General features: G+C 35.0%; 1 protein-coding gene and 1 non-coding gene across 2 annotated transcripts in view; both read left to right on the forward strand.

Moving 5' to 3' along the window:
• Positions 1–18,834, forward strand: part of LOC131956752 (uncharacterized) — a 330,429-nt gene that overhangs the window by 236,477 nt on the left and 75,118 nt on the right. The window lies entirely within an intron of this gene.
• On the forward strand, positions 11,259–11,399 carry LOC131956765 (U4 spliceosomal RNA). The gene has a single exon (XR_009388990.1). It is a non-coding gene; the product is annotated as a U4 spliceosomal RNA (small nuclear RNA).

An 18,834-nucleotide genomic window follows, 5' to 3' on the forward strand; every position in this document is an offset into this window, starting at 1 on the left:
GGACGGCGTGGCAGAGCGGTAGAGAGCTAGACTGTTAATCTGCTAATCCGAGAGTTTCGAGTTCGAAACCTGATCGAATTCGAATCCAGGTTCAAGAATGTCTCTGAGTCTACCTAACTCTGTTGGGTATCAACTTTAGGGAAACAAAGGCGGCTGGGCATAGTGATGACCACACTATTCCTTCATATGCCGGGGTCTCTGAAGCAGATGAACTCTGTATCTTGGCCACGAACGGGAAATGATGATGTTGTTAATGTTGATGATGTTGATGTTGATGTTGGTGGTGGTGGTGGTGGTGTTGGTGTTGCTGTTGGCGTTAATGTTAATGTTGATGTTGATGTTGATGTTGATGTTGATGTTGATGTTGATGTTGATGTTGATGTTGATGTTGATGTTGATGTTGATGTTGATGTTGATGTTGATGTTGATGATGATGATGATGATGATGATGATGATGATGATGATGATGATGATGATGATGATGATGATGATGATGATGATGATGATGATGATGATGATGATGATGATGATGATGATGATGATGATGATGATGATGATGATGATGATGATGATGATGATGATGATGATGATGATGATGATGATGATGATGATGATGATGATGATGATGATGGTGATGATGATGATGATGATGATGATGACGAATGTAGATTAGGTTGGGCCGGTTAAAAACTGTTAGGTCGGCTACTTATATTGTATTCATTAAAACTATCTACGCAATTTATTTTGAAACAGCTTAATTAAATAAATTCAATTTTTATATTAGAAAATAGTCAGTTTGAATTATTTTTTCTTGAAAAGATAAAAACAAGTTGCCTTTTCTGGCAGATGAAGTAGAGTTCATCTGTTTCAATGACTTCTAAATATTAAAAGATAGTGAGGTCAACATTACTCCCAGCCTCCTTGGTAAACCTAACGTGAGTCAGGTACCCATCAGAGCTGGGTGGACTCAGGGACGTTCTACATTCACTAGACCGAACCGAGAAGCGAACTTGAGACTTTCTGGCTAACAGTCAATTGTCCTACCACTCGGCAATGCCGTCTCATAATTTTTTTCTTGAGCAAATCACTTCCCAACAAGCGATGACGTCATATTTACTCACATATTCCAAACACAACGCGATGATGTCACATAAATCTGCATTAATTAGATTTAAAAGCAACTACGGTAAAAAAAAAATGACATAATTCTCGATATTATTTAGTCCAGTTTATTATGTAGACAATACCAGTAGATTTTTCTCTCACTTTGATCTCAACCAAGCGTCAAACAAGCTCCAAATAAAATATAAGCCACCCGACCTAGCGGAATAACATTTTTCTTCATCCTATTGATTTACAGTATGTTTGAACGATAAGACACGATTTTTATTCCATTGAAATTTAACACTGGAAGATGCGTCTAAGCTCCGAATTTTCATTTTTTAAACAAAATCTTTCAACATGAAATATTAGAAAAAAAAATACTCAAAGTTTGATTCAATCATTTCTTAAATTATAGAAAAAACGTTTATATTGAAGTAGATAAAGCCATTGTTTAAGTTTATACGTGGAGAAATGTGTTGTCAAGTTTCTGTCAGAAAGTTTATTCTTGTTTTACTTTATTTTATAATCTGTGGACGGACAGCAATTACACGGAGTAGGAGGACTTCATTAGAGGCATGGAATTAAGGGGGTAGGCTCCGGTTAAAAAAAATCTTTTTAATACTAGATATCAAAAAACTTTTTTCTCTACAGCTTTTTAAAGGTAAACTGTTGGTCCGTTAAAAATATTAAATTTAACACCCCAAATTCCCCAAAAGTTTAGTGTTTTTACCAGAACCCAAAATTTAAAACTTCATAAGAAATTAGTTTTAAGATCTGCATTTAAATATTTTAGCTGAGTGCCCCAAAATATGGTAGAAGATTGTGAATGCATTTTTTATGGGCTTAAGATATACTACTTTATAAATGCTGGAACTCCTAAGAATAGGTTAATATGTCAAGATGACCGCCGTTGTCATAGTTACCAAGATTTTCCCATCATTTTTTTAAAGGAAACGCATATGTAGATGTACATTAAAAAGCTATAGAGAAATAATTATTTTCTAACGAGTTTTAAACATGTTTTTACCGGCGCCTCCCCTTCTTAAAGCAATAGCTATAATGAACAGCAGTTACATTGTAGTACAGTGGTTGAGGACATCAGTTAGATGGCAGGACATTATTTCAGGACATCAGTGGGACATACATTTAGTTCTGGTGTCATATAGCAGGACATGAATTGAGGACATCAAAAAGGACATAAATTTAGCACAACAGTCAAATAGTAGGACATGAATTGAGGAGAAAAGCTAGTTAGTAGGATAGAAATAGAGGACATAAAAAGGACATAAGCTTAGCTCAGCAGTCAAATATTAGGACATGAATTGAGGACAAAAGCTAGTTAGTAGGACACACATTAAGGACATAAAAAGGACATAATCTTAGCTCAGTCACAAAGGACAATAGTTAGATAACAGGACATGCATTGAGGACAGCAGCTAGTTAGTAGGACACACATTAAGGACATAAGTTTAGCTCAGCAGTCACAAAGGACAACAGTTAGATAACAGGACATGAATTGAGGACAACAGTTAGATAACAGGACATGCATTGAGGACAGCAGCTAGTTAGTAGGACACACATTAAGGACATAAGTTTAGCTCAGCAGTCACAAAGGACAACAGTTAGGTAACAGGACATGCATTGAGGACAGCAGCTAGTTAGTAGGACACACATTAAGGACATAAGTTTAGCTCAGCAGTCACAGAGGACAGCAGCTTGCACGAAGACAATATCTGTCTTTCTGTTTTTCTCGCGACCTATGAAGACGGCACACTGTCTGTGAACTGAATTCAACCTAGATTCCTTTAAATTTAAACGATCCTGACTTTCCCATTTCACCAGTAGAAAATGTAGTATCGTATCGTGATACAGTATCGTATCGTGGTGCAGTATCGTATCGTGATGCAGTATCGTATAGTGATGCAGTATCGTATCGTGGTACAATATCGTTACGTAGTGTAGTATCGTATCGTGATGCAGTATCGTACCGTGGTGCAGAAACGTATCATGGTACAGCATCGTATCGTGATACAGTATCGTATCATGACGCAGTATCGTATGGCGCGTAACCAGTTGGCACGTATACTTAATTGTCCCGCACTAAATTCTCCCACACTAAATTTTCCCACAACAAATTCTCCAAAACTAAAAATCTCCCAAATCTAAACTCGATACAAAATAGTCTCCACCAAAATCACCCAAACATTCAACTCCCCCATACTAGATTCCATAAAATCCTCCCCCCCCCCCCCTCCCACCTCACATTGACACAGAATATTAGTGTTAGTCCCAAGAGTGACCAAGGTGTAACACAGTTCACAGCGGTTTGATCTCGTCTTTTGTTTGAGTCAAAATATCTCGCGATAAAGTTTTTGCTAGGGGAAAAAACCAACAATTAGTTGTTTCCAAGGGAGATAATTATAAAATTAAACAATATAAGAATTGAAGAAAAAAGTTAACAATTGGAAACAACAACAAGTAAACAAACGTTAGCATTAATTATAAATATTTGATTTATTTCAAATAGATATTAAAAAATTGATGATTTATTGCAAAGTTTTAATAGCTACTAGAAGCAATTTTTAGGTATTAATTTAACAACGGCAAGTCACAAGAATCAACCCGCTGTAATATTAATAACAAGAAAATTTGAAAATCATAATTATCCAATGTAAGTCGATCGGTTCATTAATACTCTCTACTGTTATCCTTTGCAATTTTTTATATTCAAATACATGACATCTTGCAAATATTCATTATGTACATTTGCAAAACTTTTCGTTTTCATTTGGTGTTCAAAATTATGTTAAAAAATTTGATGTTAATGTACTTGTTTTAATTGCAAATAAAAGTATTAAAAAAATTAAAAAATAAAAAAAAAAAAAAAAATTCAAAACTTTTCTTTTAAAATATCGTATGGATAATAACAGCGGCCATCATAAAAAATTGTACACCTCGTGGGAATTATTCCCACATAATTTAAGGTACTAACAATGAATCCAGAGAAATCAATGTTCGTGGTAGGAAGGGTTCAGCCAGAAGACAGAAGAAGGTTATTCATCGCACTGCTACTACAGATCATGAGAAAATAACTAATACAGTTCTCTCTGAAAAAGTTGTCTGTAAACATAATTCTAGGGATTGAGGAGGCCAATATGATTAAGGAAGATGGACGAGGACTTCATTTTAATAACCCTAAAGTTCAAGCTTCTTTGGCTGCAAATACCTTTGCAATTACTGGTCATGCAGAGAACAAAGAAATAGCAGAGATGCTTCCTGGTATCTTGAATCAACTTGGAGCAGAGAGTTTAAACAGCTTGAAAAAATTAGCATCAACTGTAGCTAGTGCTGCTGAGAGCAATAAGCAAACAACAGCAGATGTTGACGATGATGTCCCAGAGCTTGTTGAGAACTTTGATGAAGCGTTCATAGTTGATAATGTGTAAAGGACTTATGATTGTTTTGTGCCAGGGGCTAACCTCAAAGCTGGCACAAATCCAATGTGTACAGCTTTATTTTGCATTAAAAATGTACACACCACAAAGAAAGTGCCCGTTTGTGCATAGTTAACTTTTTACGTTGCTGCACCTTGGTCCAGCTGGTTTGATTGTGATGCAAGAGAAATATCAAATTGTAGCAAGTGCTTGTCTTATAATAAACTATCTCCATTTTTCATTTTAAAAAAAATATTTACACATTGTTAATATGTCATATTAATTTCCCACGCTGTTTATATTGTAAAAAAAAAATTCATAAAAAACGTTTTAATAACAAGCTTTTATGTAATGATGCACTAAAAAGTAGAAAATAAATTATAGACTACTATTTAAATAACTATAAAGAAAAGCGTGGGTCACTTTAGTATCTATTGGATACCTTTACTAATGTTAAGGAAGACACCCACGCTTTTCTTTATAGTTATTTAAATAGTAGTCTATAATTTATTTTCTACTTTTTAGTGCATCATTACATAAAAGCTTGTTATTAAAACGTTTTTTATGAATTTTTTTTCAGTACTTTACATGTTTTATCTACAATAGAGTTACATGACTAAAAACCATTGCGCGCCTACTGAATATCACGTTCAGTAGGCGCGCAATGGTTTTTGAACGCAGCCATTATGTGGTCGTGATGGCGCAGCTATTGATGACGCGTGTGGTGTGGTTGGCTAGACATGCCTACTAATTCGGTCCAAATTTTAATTAATTCATAAAAAATCAATTAGGCATCCAATTAAGTCAAATTTAGTTTCAGATTGCATTGTCTTCATGTCTTGACCCACGTGCCAACTGTGAATCGTATCGGTCAAGTAGAACTGTCCGAATTTTCACTCCTGCGTTTCCGTCTAGACTTACGACTGACGACTGACGACAGAGGAAGCGAGTTAAATAAAAGCTTGTAAAAAAGGAATTCTCAACAAAACTGTAAAATCTTTTAATAAGACTATCATCGTAAAAATACCATTTTTGTATTTCTTTATTTCTAATTACCTTCATTTGAATTGTTGATCGACATATAATGATAATTTTTTTTAAATTATTTGAACTATGTTAAAAACTAACGCTCACACATTTGTATATGCTGATGTAATTATTTCCATTTGAAAATTATATTATTAAAAATAATTAATAATAAACGTTTTAACGACAAGCTTTTATGTAATAATGCACTTCTATTTAAATTACTATAAAGAAAAAGCGTGGGTCTCTTCCTAAATATTAATAAAGATATCCAATGGATACTCAAGTGGCTCACGCTTTTTTTTTATAGTTATTTTAATAGTGGTGTATAATTAATTTTCTACGTTTTAGTGCTTGATAACATAAAAGATTTTTACTACAACGTTTTTTATGAATTTTTATATTTTTTTTATTGTTTTTATACTTTATAAAGAATTGTGCACCAAATAAACACATACTAATAAAAAAAATTTAATATCCACCCCTACAAACAGAAAGTGCGTAAATGGTTGGAACCACTTGGCAACATGCAGGCTTCAGAGGAATTAGATGAGACACAGGTCCGACAGATGCTCTTTCATTTAGAATCTGCTTACAATGAATTTAACAGGGTCCTGCACGATAATTGATTTTCTGCTATTTAAAGAATTCTGTTATAGTAAATACAATAATATGCTAGTATTATTTTACCAGATGGGGACATTTTGGGGAAATAAGTGTTAAATAGGAATGTTAGGCATCTGACTGTATTAAATTAGGGTTAATTTATTTCTAAAAATTTCAAATGCAACTTTTCCGATAGTTGTTAAGACAATTTTTTTTCTGTGGTATGTTGGTGTAGTGCTTACTGGTTTTGTTCATAATATTTGAAAAAAAAAAAACATAATTGAAATATTTTTTTTTCATTGCAAGTATGTCAGCTTTTTATACTGCAATCACTGATACTATTAATTTCTGATCTTTGAAAACAAAGTTATTATATTTGTAACAAATTTGGATACGGTATGAACTTTCATACTATGTACATAGTTCATTTTCCAAGAAAATATAAACATTGAATTTTGTGAATGTCCAAAATTATACTTCCTGTACATATTATAATTAAAGAAGTCTTTTACATAAAAAAAAAAAATTAATATCCACCCCTAACCTGTCGGTACTAAACATTCAATAAAACATAAACACAGACATAAACCCTTCACCCTCCCGCTAAATCGCTCAAACAGCATTCCGTTCGTCAAACCCCTCCCCTCACACACATAAATAGAATCATATCAGCAGTTAGATCACACAGCAGATTATGACGCTTGGCTTGCCTTAAACACACACAGACACTCTTTACATGCCTCGTCAGACACCTCTACCCCCCTGTGCCCACATCACTATCAGACATGATAACCCCACATCCCCCTTAACTGTTCCAACGACCTCACCACCCACCCCAACATCAGTTTCGAAAATGTATTCATTTACTTATTTATATATTTTTGCAATTCACTATTGCACACATGTAAATGAAGCCTGTGTACAACAACTAAGTTTTTACAAGCTTTTATTTAACTCACTTCCTCGTCAGTCTTTATATGTCTGTCTAAATCGAAAAGCCCGTGTGAAATTGCAGGCACTTCTAACTGATAGATAGGGTTCGTTGTTGGTTTGTGGGTCAAGACATTAAGACAATGCATCGTGACATTCAATTTGACTTTATAGTTGACTAATTAATTTTTTATGAATTAATAAAAAATTTGGACCGAATTAGTAGGCAGTTCTATCCACACGCGTTATCACGGCCGTTCTGGGCGTGGAGCGAGGGAAGGGGGGGGGGGGGCTCTACGACAAAAGCACGTCATCGCATTCAATAGGCGCGCAATAGTTTTTAGTCGGGTCAGCAGTCTAGTTCTTTACCACTAGACTACGCCATCCCATAATACTTTACTGAACGTTAGCTATAAACTGCAAAACTGTTTTTCAAATTGTGTATCATATATTTGTTGCTACACTATATTGTCTTAACATGCGTACAACTCGTTAATACTAAAAGTTAAAAAAATAATAAATACATAAAAACGTTTATAATTACAAGCTTTTATAAATGCACTAAAAAAAGAAAATAATACAATTTTTATTAATAATAAAATATTTTTTAAGAATATTATAAATCTGCGGTTACTTAAAATTAAAAAAAAAATACTTTCTGTAATTATATTAATGCACTACTTTTTATATCACTATAAATAAAAGCGTGGGCCGCTTTAATAATAAGTATTTAAATAAGTATTTTGTGTTAATTTTTTCTTTTGTATTTACTATGTTTATTGTACAGAATGGGATAAAATCCATGCAAACCAGATTTTGTTTTTGACTATTCTTCCATACGTTATACTCTTTCACCACTTTTGTTGGCAAAAATATTCCAAACCAGCCTCTGTCCGATTTGTGAACCAACAAGCTTTAAATTCAATGTATCTTATGGATTCATTTACTAATTTCGCTATTTATTTACTATACTCTGTACATCATAAACTTTAAATTCAATGTATCTTATGGATTAATGTACTAATTTCGCTATTTATATAGTTGCATAGTCCATTTCTAGTGCATGGAGACGAGGACTCGGTGCATTTGCTCAACGTCCCGGCAAGACCAACTTTAGAAATGATCCCTAAAAGTATGATCTTCTGTATATTTCAGGGGTCGGCAACCTTTTGATATACAAGAGCCAAAAGTTACAATTTACAAACTTTCCCAGTTTTTAAAGAGCCACTGCATTTTTAGTTCAATATTCGGAATTTGATTAGGATTAGGTAAATAAAGTTGATTTGTTATTTAAAATAAATAGCTTTAAATATGAAATAATATTTATTCATATAAAAACAGACGTGTTTCCCCAGAATAGTAAAATTAGTAATCAAATCATATTATTCTAGGACTATCTCAATTTACATTAGAAGCTGTTAATTTTTATTTTATTTTTTCTTTACGGACATCATCGGCTCAGGAAGTGTCTCCCATTAGCCGGTCAGGCCTCAACACGGCAAACGCCGACTTACTGGCTAGGATATCAGTTTGCATAACTTGCATCGTTCGCTTATATCCTTTGGTTCTCGCTAGGCTTATCTTCCATTCCACGGAACGCTGGGTAAAGCCGTACCCCATCGTCCAGTAAAAATGAAATTATATAACTATTAATATTTGTGCAAGGAGCTAGAGAGCCGCATCTGGACGGCAAAAAAAGCCGCATGCGGCTCGCGAGCCGCAGTTTGCCGACCCCTGGTCAAAGCGATACACACGTAGCTCCTTGCAGGCATATCTTCTGGGAAGATCTCACCCCCCCCCCCCCCCCCCCCCCCCACCCTCCCCCCTCCCTCGAGCCGAAGAACATCTACCGCTCCCGAACGAAACAGAATGTATATAAAAAGTAAATACGTTTAACAGTGTTCGCCCCCCCACCCCGGAAAAAAGTCTAATTGTAACTGGACATACTATGATGAGTTAAATTTAAGAAAGGCGCGGGCTAATACCGAATATATTATCACTTTCCTGTTGTTAAAAAAAAAATGTTTAATTGTAAGGGAAATAACCAAATCAAATATATGAAACAATTACAAATCCAAAATCAGAAAACCAAAATACACTAAAGTTATTTGAGACTTTCTAAAAATACGTATACAACTGCTTTGTAATCAAAGATTTCTAATAACACTAGATGTATTTAAAATGCAAATTACGTCTAATTTTAACTTAGAGACTAGAAACATTAACTTTATTATAATAATCGTTCTTTTAGTATGGTTAAATTACCCCCTATCTTATGCGGTGTTTAATTTGGTTAGTAGAGCTATTTCTGGATCCCTTGCATAAGGGACAAAATTCAAATCTAAATTATAGTTAGTGTAGTTTACTTAAAAGTATAGATTTAGTTGGGCGCCGAGGTATAATGGGTCATTAGGATATCATTAGGATACCATTATTATACTGAACCTAATGGGTCACTGTCGTTCATATATGCAGCATACATATTCAGCTTTTACAGTAAAAATACAATACATATATTTAACGTTAAAAAAAAAAAAATAAATAAAATACAACTTTATTTCCAGAGAAATTTAATCACTTGCAAAAAGTATGTGATATGTTGTTTGTAATATAAAAGTCGTAAAAGATATTCAAACACTTGCAAAAAGTATGTGATATATTGTCTGTAATGTAAAAGTCGTAAAAGATATTCAATCACTTGCTAAAAGTATATTGTGATATGTTGTCTGTAATGTAAAAGAACCGTCAGACATGGCTGTCATTTATCTTCTATTTCCTTACATACCCAGGTTAAAACCACTTTAATTGTATCTGTCACAGGCACAGGTAACATTTAAATCTACATAATAGATGAATTAGACATCACAATAAACAAAAGAAAAAATAATTGCATACGTATATTTGGACTAACTAAAAGAATATTATATTTTCTTTTACGGCTCTTATGTTTTATATGTTTTTAACTTAAATAGTTATTATTCAAAACTACATTGCTTAAACAAAATATTATTCCCCCAACCCCGACCCTACACCCCCCCCCCCCCGTGAAAGCAGCCTCCTCCTAGTTATTTCTTAGTTACCTCCTGTAAGTTTTAAATCGAACTAAATTATCTTAATAATTAGGGGGGGGGGGGTTAGTGTTTTAAAGCAAATATTTTCAGTGGCAGCATTGGTACTTTCGAATTCACAAATTATGAATTAATGAAAAGTAGAAAATAAAACAACTAAATAGCGGCGTATGATACGCTGCGGGTCGGCTCGTTATTAATATTTGTGCAAGGAGTTGGAGAGCCGCATTTTGACAGCAAGGGGCCGCATGGGGTTCGCGAGCCGCAGTTTGCCGACCCCTATCGTAGGATGTGGTGTTGTAAGGCTGAAAAATAGAAAATTAAAAATTATCCACTCCAACACTTTTTTTTTTTTTTTTTTTTTTTTTTTTTTTTTGTAATTGTAATTATAATTAAGAAAATAAAATAGACTGGTGGGGGTGGAAATGGTAGCTATATGCTTTAGAGATCGGGGGAGTAACGGTGTGTGTTTACGTGGTGTCTCGCATGGTCCCCATGAAGAGAATTATATAAATAGAGAGATGATCCGAAGGCTGATTATAGGCCACACCCTGAAGGGCAACAACTCTGACCCGCGAGAAAGATTGAAGAAATGTACACTGGATGTCTGGACAGAAGAAATGTACACTGGATGTCTGGACAGAAGAAATGCGCTTTCTTTATCCGCTTGTGTATTATAGCAGAGTCAATCATACTGTGTTTATTTCAGACTTTTTCTCCCGGGGTGGGGGGGGGGGGGGGGGGCGGGAATGGGTAACTGGTAAAAGTATATACTTTCTATATAAATTCTATTTCGTTCGCGGTAGGCGAAGGTGGGGGGGGTAGCCTCTCTGATCCCCACACCTGAATTAATCCCGAACTCACACACACAAAATGCGTCCACTAATCCCAACATACACAGAATATTTGTACTCTTGACGTGTTAGCAATACTTTCCAACTTATGTCTGCGAATTTTTTATATTTGCAGGCAAATGAAATATACAGAATTCGTCCACTAATCCCACCACACACAAAATTGCGTCCACTAATCCCACCACACACAACATACGTCCACTAATCCCACCACACACCACAAAATTCGTCCAATAATCTTTTGCGCAGTGGCGGTACCATAGCCAATGAGGTTTTACCGAGGCGTGGTTATTGCTAGTTGAAAACTAATCTACGCTCCCCACAATGTCACAGCCTAGCTCAACGACATATGCAAATATAGTCAACGTTCACAGAGGGGTTGCGCCCTCGGATGTTCCCCCTGGGCCGAGAGGCTTGGGGAGGAGCCTCCCGGACTACGGTCCGGGGGGTTTACCAATTCTCCTAACTTGCTCGTGATTTCCGTGAACTTACCACTCCACAAATGTTTGGTTGTCAAATCCAGGAACCTATTCATAACGTTTGAGATCGTAGAAAACTCCGGAAGACCTTTAGAACTGACCGGTCCGAATTTTCCCTACTTCACATCAATCTCTCTGAAAACGGGCTATAAACAACAAACAACAACAACAACAATTTCTCTAAAAATAGCGTTACTGTTTAAATGTAAGCACTACACATAATAGCCAAATACTAATTAATTAAGCATTACAATTCTTAATGATTTTGAAAACCTAAGCGATGCTAGGCAGCATGCCTAGTTCTAATACAAATTTTTAGTCCATTTTTGACAGGACTTAATTTTGGGAGGGGTACATTTGCGGGGTTCCCAGATAGAACCGCAACGGAAAAAAGCGCAAAACAAAAAGCGCAACGGAAAAAAGCACAAACGGAAAAAAGCGCAAAGAGAAAAAAGCGCACACAGAAAAAAGCGCAAAGAGAAAAAAGCGCAAACAGAAAAAATCGCAAATAGAAAAAAGCGCAAAGAGAAAAAAGCGCAAACGGAAAAAAGCGCAAAGAGAAAAAAGCGCACACAGAAAAAAGCGCAATGAGAAAAAAGCGCACACAGAAAAAAGCGCAAAAAGAAAAAAGCGCAAACAGAAAAAAACGCAAAGGAAAAAAGCGCACACACAGCGCTTTTTTCCGTTGCGCTTTTTGTTTTGCGCTTTTTTCCCGTTGCGCTTTTTTCCGTTGCGGTTCTTTCCGGCCACCCATTTGCGGGTGGGGGGGGGGGAGGGGGTAGTCCATTACATTTGCCTGCTAACAAAAAAAAATTCGCAAGACATAAGTTCTAAAGTTATGTTAGTCCGCAAAGTAGCACTTAATCTTACTTCTTAGTATTAATATTACAGCTGGATGATACTAGTTACATTTAAATATTGTTGTTAGATTGACATCAACAATTACTGGGAGTTGTAATAACCATCGTGTGAAAAAAACAGCAAATGTTTAGATTAGTTTTTTTACATTTATTTTTCTATGATTAATATAAATGTCTGGTTACTTGTTTTTATTTTAAAATGGTTTACTACATTTTTCTCTTCCTTTTATTGTTTAATTTTAAAATTACCTCCCTTGAAAAAAAAACATTGTTTGTTTTCTCCCCTTACAATAAAGTTCCACGTGCGAGATACTTTCAAACAATCAAAAGACGACAGCAAACCGCTGTGAACTGTGTTACACATTGGTGCACTCTCGTGACTAAAACTAATAATCTGTGTCAGTGTTTTGTTTCACGTGGGGGTGGGGTGGGAGGTGTGTGAAGGAATCTATTATGGCGGAGTTGAATGTTTAGGCGATTTTGGTGTATCGAGTTTAGATTTGTGTGATTTTAAGTGTGGGAGCATTTAGTGTGGGAAAATTTAGTGTGAGAAAATTTTGTCTGGGAGAATTTAGTGTGAGAAAATTTAATGTAGAAGAATTTAGTGTCGGAGAATTCAGTGTGATAGAATTTAGTGTGAGATAATTTAGTGTGGAAGAATTTAGTGTAGGATAAATTAGTGTGAGATATTCATTGTGTGAGAATGTAGTGCGGCGTAATTTAGTGTGGGAGAATTCATAGTGGGAGAATTTAGTGCGGGAAAATTTTGTCTGGGAGAATTTAGTGTGAGAAAATTTAATGTAGAAGAATTTAGTGTCGGAGAATTCAGTATGGTAGAATTTAGTGTAGGATAAATTAGTGTGAGATATTCATTGTGTGAGAATGTAGTGCGGCGTAATTTAGTGTGGGAGAATTCATAGTGGGAGAATTTAGTGCGGGAAAATTGTGTCTGGGTGAATTTAGTGTGAGAGAATTTAGTGTGGAAGAATTTAGTGAGCGTTAATTTAGTGTCGGAAAATTTAGTTTGGCCGAATTTAGTGTGGGAAAATTTAGTGTGGGCGAAATGATTGTGTTGTGTAGGCAAGGCAAATGATTTGCATTGGTGTGTGTACAATTATATCTACTGTTGGTGTGAAGGGGTTTACTGTGGGTATGTTTGTTGAGTTGGAGGTCTTAAGTATCAGTAGGGGTGTGTTTGTTTTGTGTGGGCGGAGGGGGGATAAATAGACGCATTTTGTGTGTGGGTGGGATTAGTGGACGCATTTTGTGTGTGGGTGGGATTAGTGGACGCATGTTGTGTGTGGTGGGATTAGTGGACGCATTTTGTGTGTGGTGGGAGTAGTGGACGCATGTTTTGTGTGGGTGTTCGGGATTAGTTCAAGTGTGAGGATCAAAGTTTCTTCTTAGCGCTCCGACGCCCCCCCCCCTCCAACTTCTCCTACCACGAACGAAATAGATTTATATAGAAAGTATATACTTTTACCAGTAACCCCCGCCCCCCCCTACCCCGGGAGAAAAAGTTTAAAATAAACAGTGTGATTGACTCCGCTATAATACACAAGAGGAAAAAGAAAGCGCATTTCTTCTGTCCATTCTTTATTTCGACTGTATATAATTCAGTAATGAGCTCTTTATAGTATTACCTATCACGTTTGCGCCTTTTTCTTGTCGGCGCATAACGCAGGCCGTTTAGGTAGGAAGGGGGGTAGGGGCGGGGACATATATCCACGCGCGCCGACCTTAGGGGGCGCCAAAATGGGTTGGAAAAACAAATTGAAAGTTTGAAGGGGATGCATATCGAAAGTATGAGGAGAGGGGTTGCACATTGATAGAATAGTGGTTTTGTCAACAACAAAAAATATTCGATTGCTCCTGTGATGTTCTACATTTACTAAAACACACTGTTGCGTAGCGAGAAAAAAAACTACATAAGTTGTAGTATGAAAAATAGCCAAATCTTTAAACCACTTCCATGACTTATTCTCTCCTTTATATAGTCGAATCGGGGTGCCGATAAAACTATTTAAAATAGTTTTTTTACTAAGCGAATTAAAACTAAAAATTCTTCTCTTAAGAATTACTAAAATTAAGCATCCTGACGAATGACTAAGCTATAAAAAGGGATATATTATATCATATAAGAACAAACAAATGTATCGCACAAAAACTGTTTTAGCTAGATCTGCTATGATACAATTAGAAATTACATAATATAACTATAGGACTATCCGGTCACTATCCCAATCCACTTTAGAAGCCAATAACTTTTTTTTTCTTTCTTTACGGACACCACTGGTTCAGTAGGTATCTTTCATAGCCAGGCAGGCCTCAGCACGGCAAACTCCGACTAGCTGGTTTGGATATTGGTTTGATTACTGTATCGGTCGCTTCTGTCTTTCGGTTCTCACAAGGCTTATCTTTCACCCCACACGAACCCAGAGTCCAGTACCTTATAGCTCAACCGTAGGAAACTAATAACTAACATACTTCGTCACTCAGGTCAAATTGATGCATACTGACAGGTAGAGGAATGCATTCTGAATAAAATAACATTCCCCATGTAACGACAATCGAAAAGGGCGGCCCTTGGGCAGTGGCAAACAAGGAATAGTCGCCATGGTGCTGCTTGCAGCGGCTGTGGGGCTGGGCCTGGTGCAAAGGCGGCTGTCAGCTGTCCAATAACTTTCTACCTCACCTATTCTCACTGTTCTCTGATGAGTTTTTTAATCCTATTTAAAGTTGTTTTTCTTTACAGTATAATAGTTTTAAGAGTTTTGTAAATGAAACTAAATAATTATTAATCATCGTACATGGAACTTGAGAGCCGCACCATGGCATCGGAGCAGCCGCATGCGGCTCGCGAGCCGTGACGAGCCGTAGGTTGCCGACTCTGCCTTAACTGTTAAGAGTTTATTAGAATATATATAGTTACGGCCTAACACTTCAATAATTTCCCCCTTCAAGGGGAGCCAAAATATTTTAGTTAAAATGAAAGCAGGGAATACGTTTTAATGGAATGGATTGTATTTGTATTACTATGTCTAAAAATAACACTAATGTGTTTAAGATTATAAATTTTATATTGTTTTTAGTAGTCATTAATTTAATAATATGATTTTTATAAATTTCAATAATTCATATATTTAATTAATTGAATAAATAGTTTATCTACATTTACGCTGCTGTATTATACTTTTTATAGGTGTCTTTGTTTATTTTTGTTATTTTAGCTATTCAGCTCTACGTTACATCCCTTGACTAGTTTTCAAATGGGAGATAATTCATTTGTACTTTATACTACGATATATGAGATTCATCCTCAACAAACTAACCTCTTTCTTTTAATGATTAACCTACGCTTGAGGATCCTTTAAAAATATATTTTTAAAAAGTAAAATTTTAAATTTTACTTGCGGGCAAGAAGGTAGATATTTTTTTTAAAATAATTAATTGTTATTTTTTATAACATTCTGTTTATACGAAACGCACGTCATTTCATATTCCCACATGTTGAAGTCACAGAAATAGGCGAGTGCCTATCCTGTGTTACTGTTGCATCCTCCTCTTATTCAGCATTATTTAGGACTTTTTTGTGGGTTCCATTTGTTAGTATACTATAGTATGGTGACTCTCTTTGAGATTCCATTAGATGGATGAGAAGATGAATCCTGACTACTGAATGTTGTCTCCGTTGTTAGGCATCCAGAAATATATTCGAAACGTGAACATTTAGATAATGAATATTTGCAAGTATTACTAAATATATAAACTTATCTTAATATAAAGGAGATGTGTTTCTGTTTTCAGACACCAAGTGAATCGGTTGTGTGATTTTTCCCCTTAATTTTCAAACATGAGATAATGCATGGTCCCCATCAACACCGAAAAAAACATTTATCCAACGTCGGCCTTAGATTAGAGGCTGACTTAAAAAAAATATTAAATCATGTTTTAATTATCTATTTAAATTGTACAGATTGTATTCTAGAATTCTACCTCTACTTTGATTATAATTGTAATGTTGGGCTGGATTTCCTCCAACCAAGTAATAATATTATCTTCTAAAGGGGACTGGGATAGTCCTATTGTTATATTATTTGATTACTAATTTTATCATCGCAGTGTTAGTTCAAATACTTTATTACGCTTTGGGAGAAACTTTTTTTTCTTCTATAACTAAATGTTATTTCTTTTTAAAGCTATTTATTTCAAATCAAAAATCAAATTTATAAACCCAATCCTAATAAAGTAATAAAATATTGAAATAAAATGTTAGTGGCTCTTTAAAAGCTAAGAAATTTTGTAAATTTTAACTTTTGGCTCTTCCGTCTCAAAAGGTTGCCGACCCCTGCCTTAACATATTAAGTGAGACTTAAGTAATGCAGATATACATGAACACGCAATAACGCATGCGAAAATCCGCTTTATTAATCTTCTTGGTATTAATATTATAGATGGTTGTAACTAGTGTTTAATAATTATAGCATTAACATCTAACAATTACTAGGAGTTGTAATTAACATTATGTTACTAATCACCGAAGTTAGTAGATATTTTTCTTGTAATTTATTTTTTATAATTAATTTTAACGTTTGTTTACTTATTTGTGTTTCAATGTATATTAATACTTTTTTCTTTACTTTTTATCGTTTAATTTTATAATTATCTCCCATTAAAAAAAAATTTGTTTGTTATTTCCCCTGACAAAAAAAAGTTCTACGCGCGAGATATTTTAACAGAAACAGAAGACGACAGCAAATCGCTTTGAACTGTGTTACACCTTGGTGCACTCTCGGGACTAACACTAATATTCTGTGTCAATGTTTAGTTTCACGTGGGGTGGGGGGGGGAAGTGTGTGATCGAATCTAGTATGGGGGAATGAATGTTTGGGCGATTTTGGTGGAGACTATTTTTGTATCGAGTTTAGATTTGGGAGATTTTTAGTTTTGGAGAATTTATTGTAAGAGAATTTAGTGGGGGATAATTTAGTGTGAGAGCATTTAATGGGGGATAATTTAGTGTGTGATATTTTAGTGTGGGAGAATTTAGTGTGGGAGAAATTAGTGTGGGAGAATTTAGTGAGGGAAAATTTAGTGTGGGAAAATGATTATGTCAATATGTTGTTGTAGTGAAGGCAAAAGAAAATTATGAGTGTTTGTGTGTATCTATACATATAATTCTCTTCATGGAGACCATAGAAAACACCAAGCAGCTTGGCCACCACCCCCATCCCCAAACTGTCAGGTGAGCTGTGGTTCACCCCGAATATTTACAATCGTAGAGTTGAGTTAGTGACGACTATTAGGGGCAAATAATTTAGTATAAAAAAATTCAAAACGAAGGGGAAGTAACAATTTCTGATTGACCTTTTCTTTGCCTGTAAACGGCAGCTTTCACTGGGCGGGAGAGGTAGTGTTAAATTCACAAATTATGAATTGCTTATAAGCAGAAAATAAAACAACTAGATGGCGGCGTTTACTACGTCGCGGGTCAGCTCGTAAAAATAAATCTACGTGTGATTGGGTTTACTGTGGGTACGTTGAGTGGGGGTGTTTGGATTATAGAGGGGTGGGGAGGAGTTGTCCTTTTGGGTGTGGTTTAATCGACCTCAGGATTATATGACAATGTGACGGATTGCGTCATTTGTATAACGGTGCTTTGTTTATTCCTAAATCTAAGACTAAATAGTAGGGGAAAAGCATGTCTAATACCATAAATGTTAACCAGCTTTTACATGCGATAAATTATAAAAGTAAGAGTACACTTTTTAAGAAATAATACTAATAATAAATACATAAAAACGTTTATAATTGCAGGCTTTTATAAATGCCTTAAAAAGAAGAAAATATCACAATTTTTATTAAATATAAAATAATGTTTAAAAATATAATAAATCTGCGGTTACTTTAAATATATATTTTTTAATATATTAATGCACTACTATTTATATCAATATAAATAAAAGCGGGGCCGCTAAAATAATAAGTATTATAATAAATTATTTATATTATATTAAATAAAAATTGTATTATTTTTATCTTTTTATTGCATTTTAAAAGCTTGTAATTAGAAACGTTTTTATGTATTTATTATTTTTATACTTTTTAGTATTAACGTAAATATACGCATGTTAAGACAATATAGTTTAAATAGACAATATAAGATTCCTCCTAGGACCTAGGTGGGTGTCGTCATAGTAATCGCGAAGTTGTTTGGTGTCATATGGCTGAAAATAGAAAATTAAAAATTAGCCGCTCGTACGTTTGAAGCCACCCAATACAAGTACTGGGTAACAGATTTTTTTTTTTTTTAAATATGAAAATGATAGTTTATTATTAATGTAATAACATTTTAAAAAATCAGAGATAGCCAGGTTGTGATGTTCTACCATCTTGCGCGTGTAAAACCACTCAATTTGTTGTAATCAGCCAGGTGCCTCAACTGAATCCTACTCAACCTGTACCTATAAATA

This window comes from Physella acuta, unplaced genomic scaffold, assembly GCF_028476545.2.
Source record: "Physella acuta isolate Inbredline_101_S28 unplaced genomic scaffold, ASM2847654v3 ptg001174l, whole genome shotgun sequence".
In the NCBI taxonomy this organism is placed as follows: Eukaryota; Metazoa; Mollusca; class Gastropoda; family Physidae; genus Physella; species Physella acuta.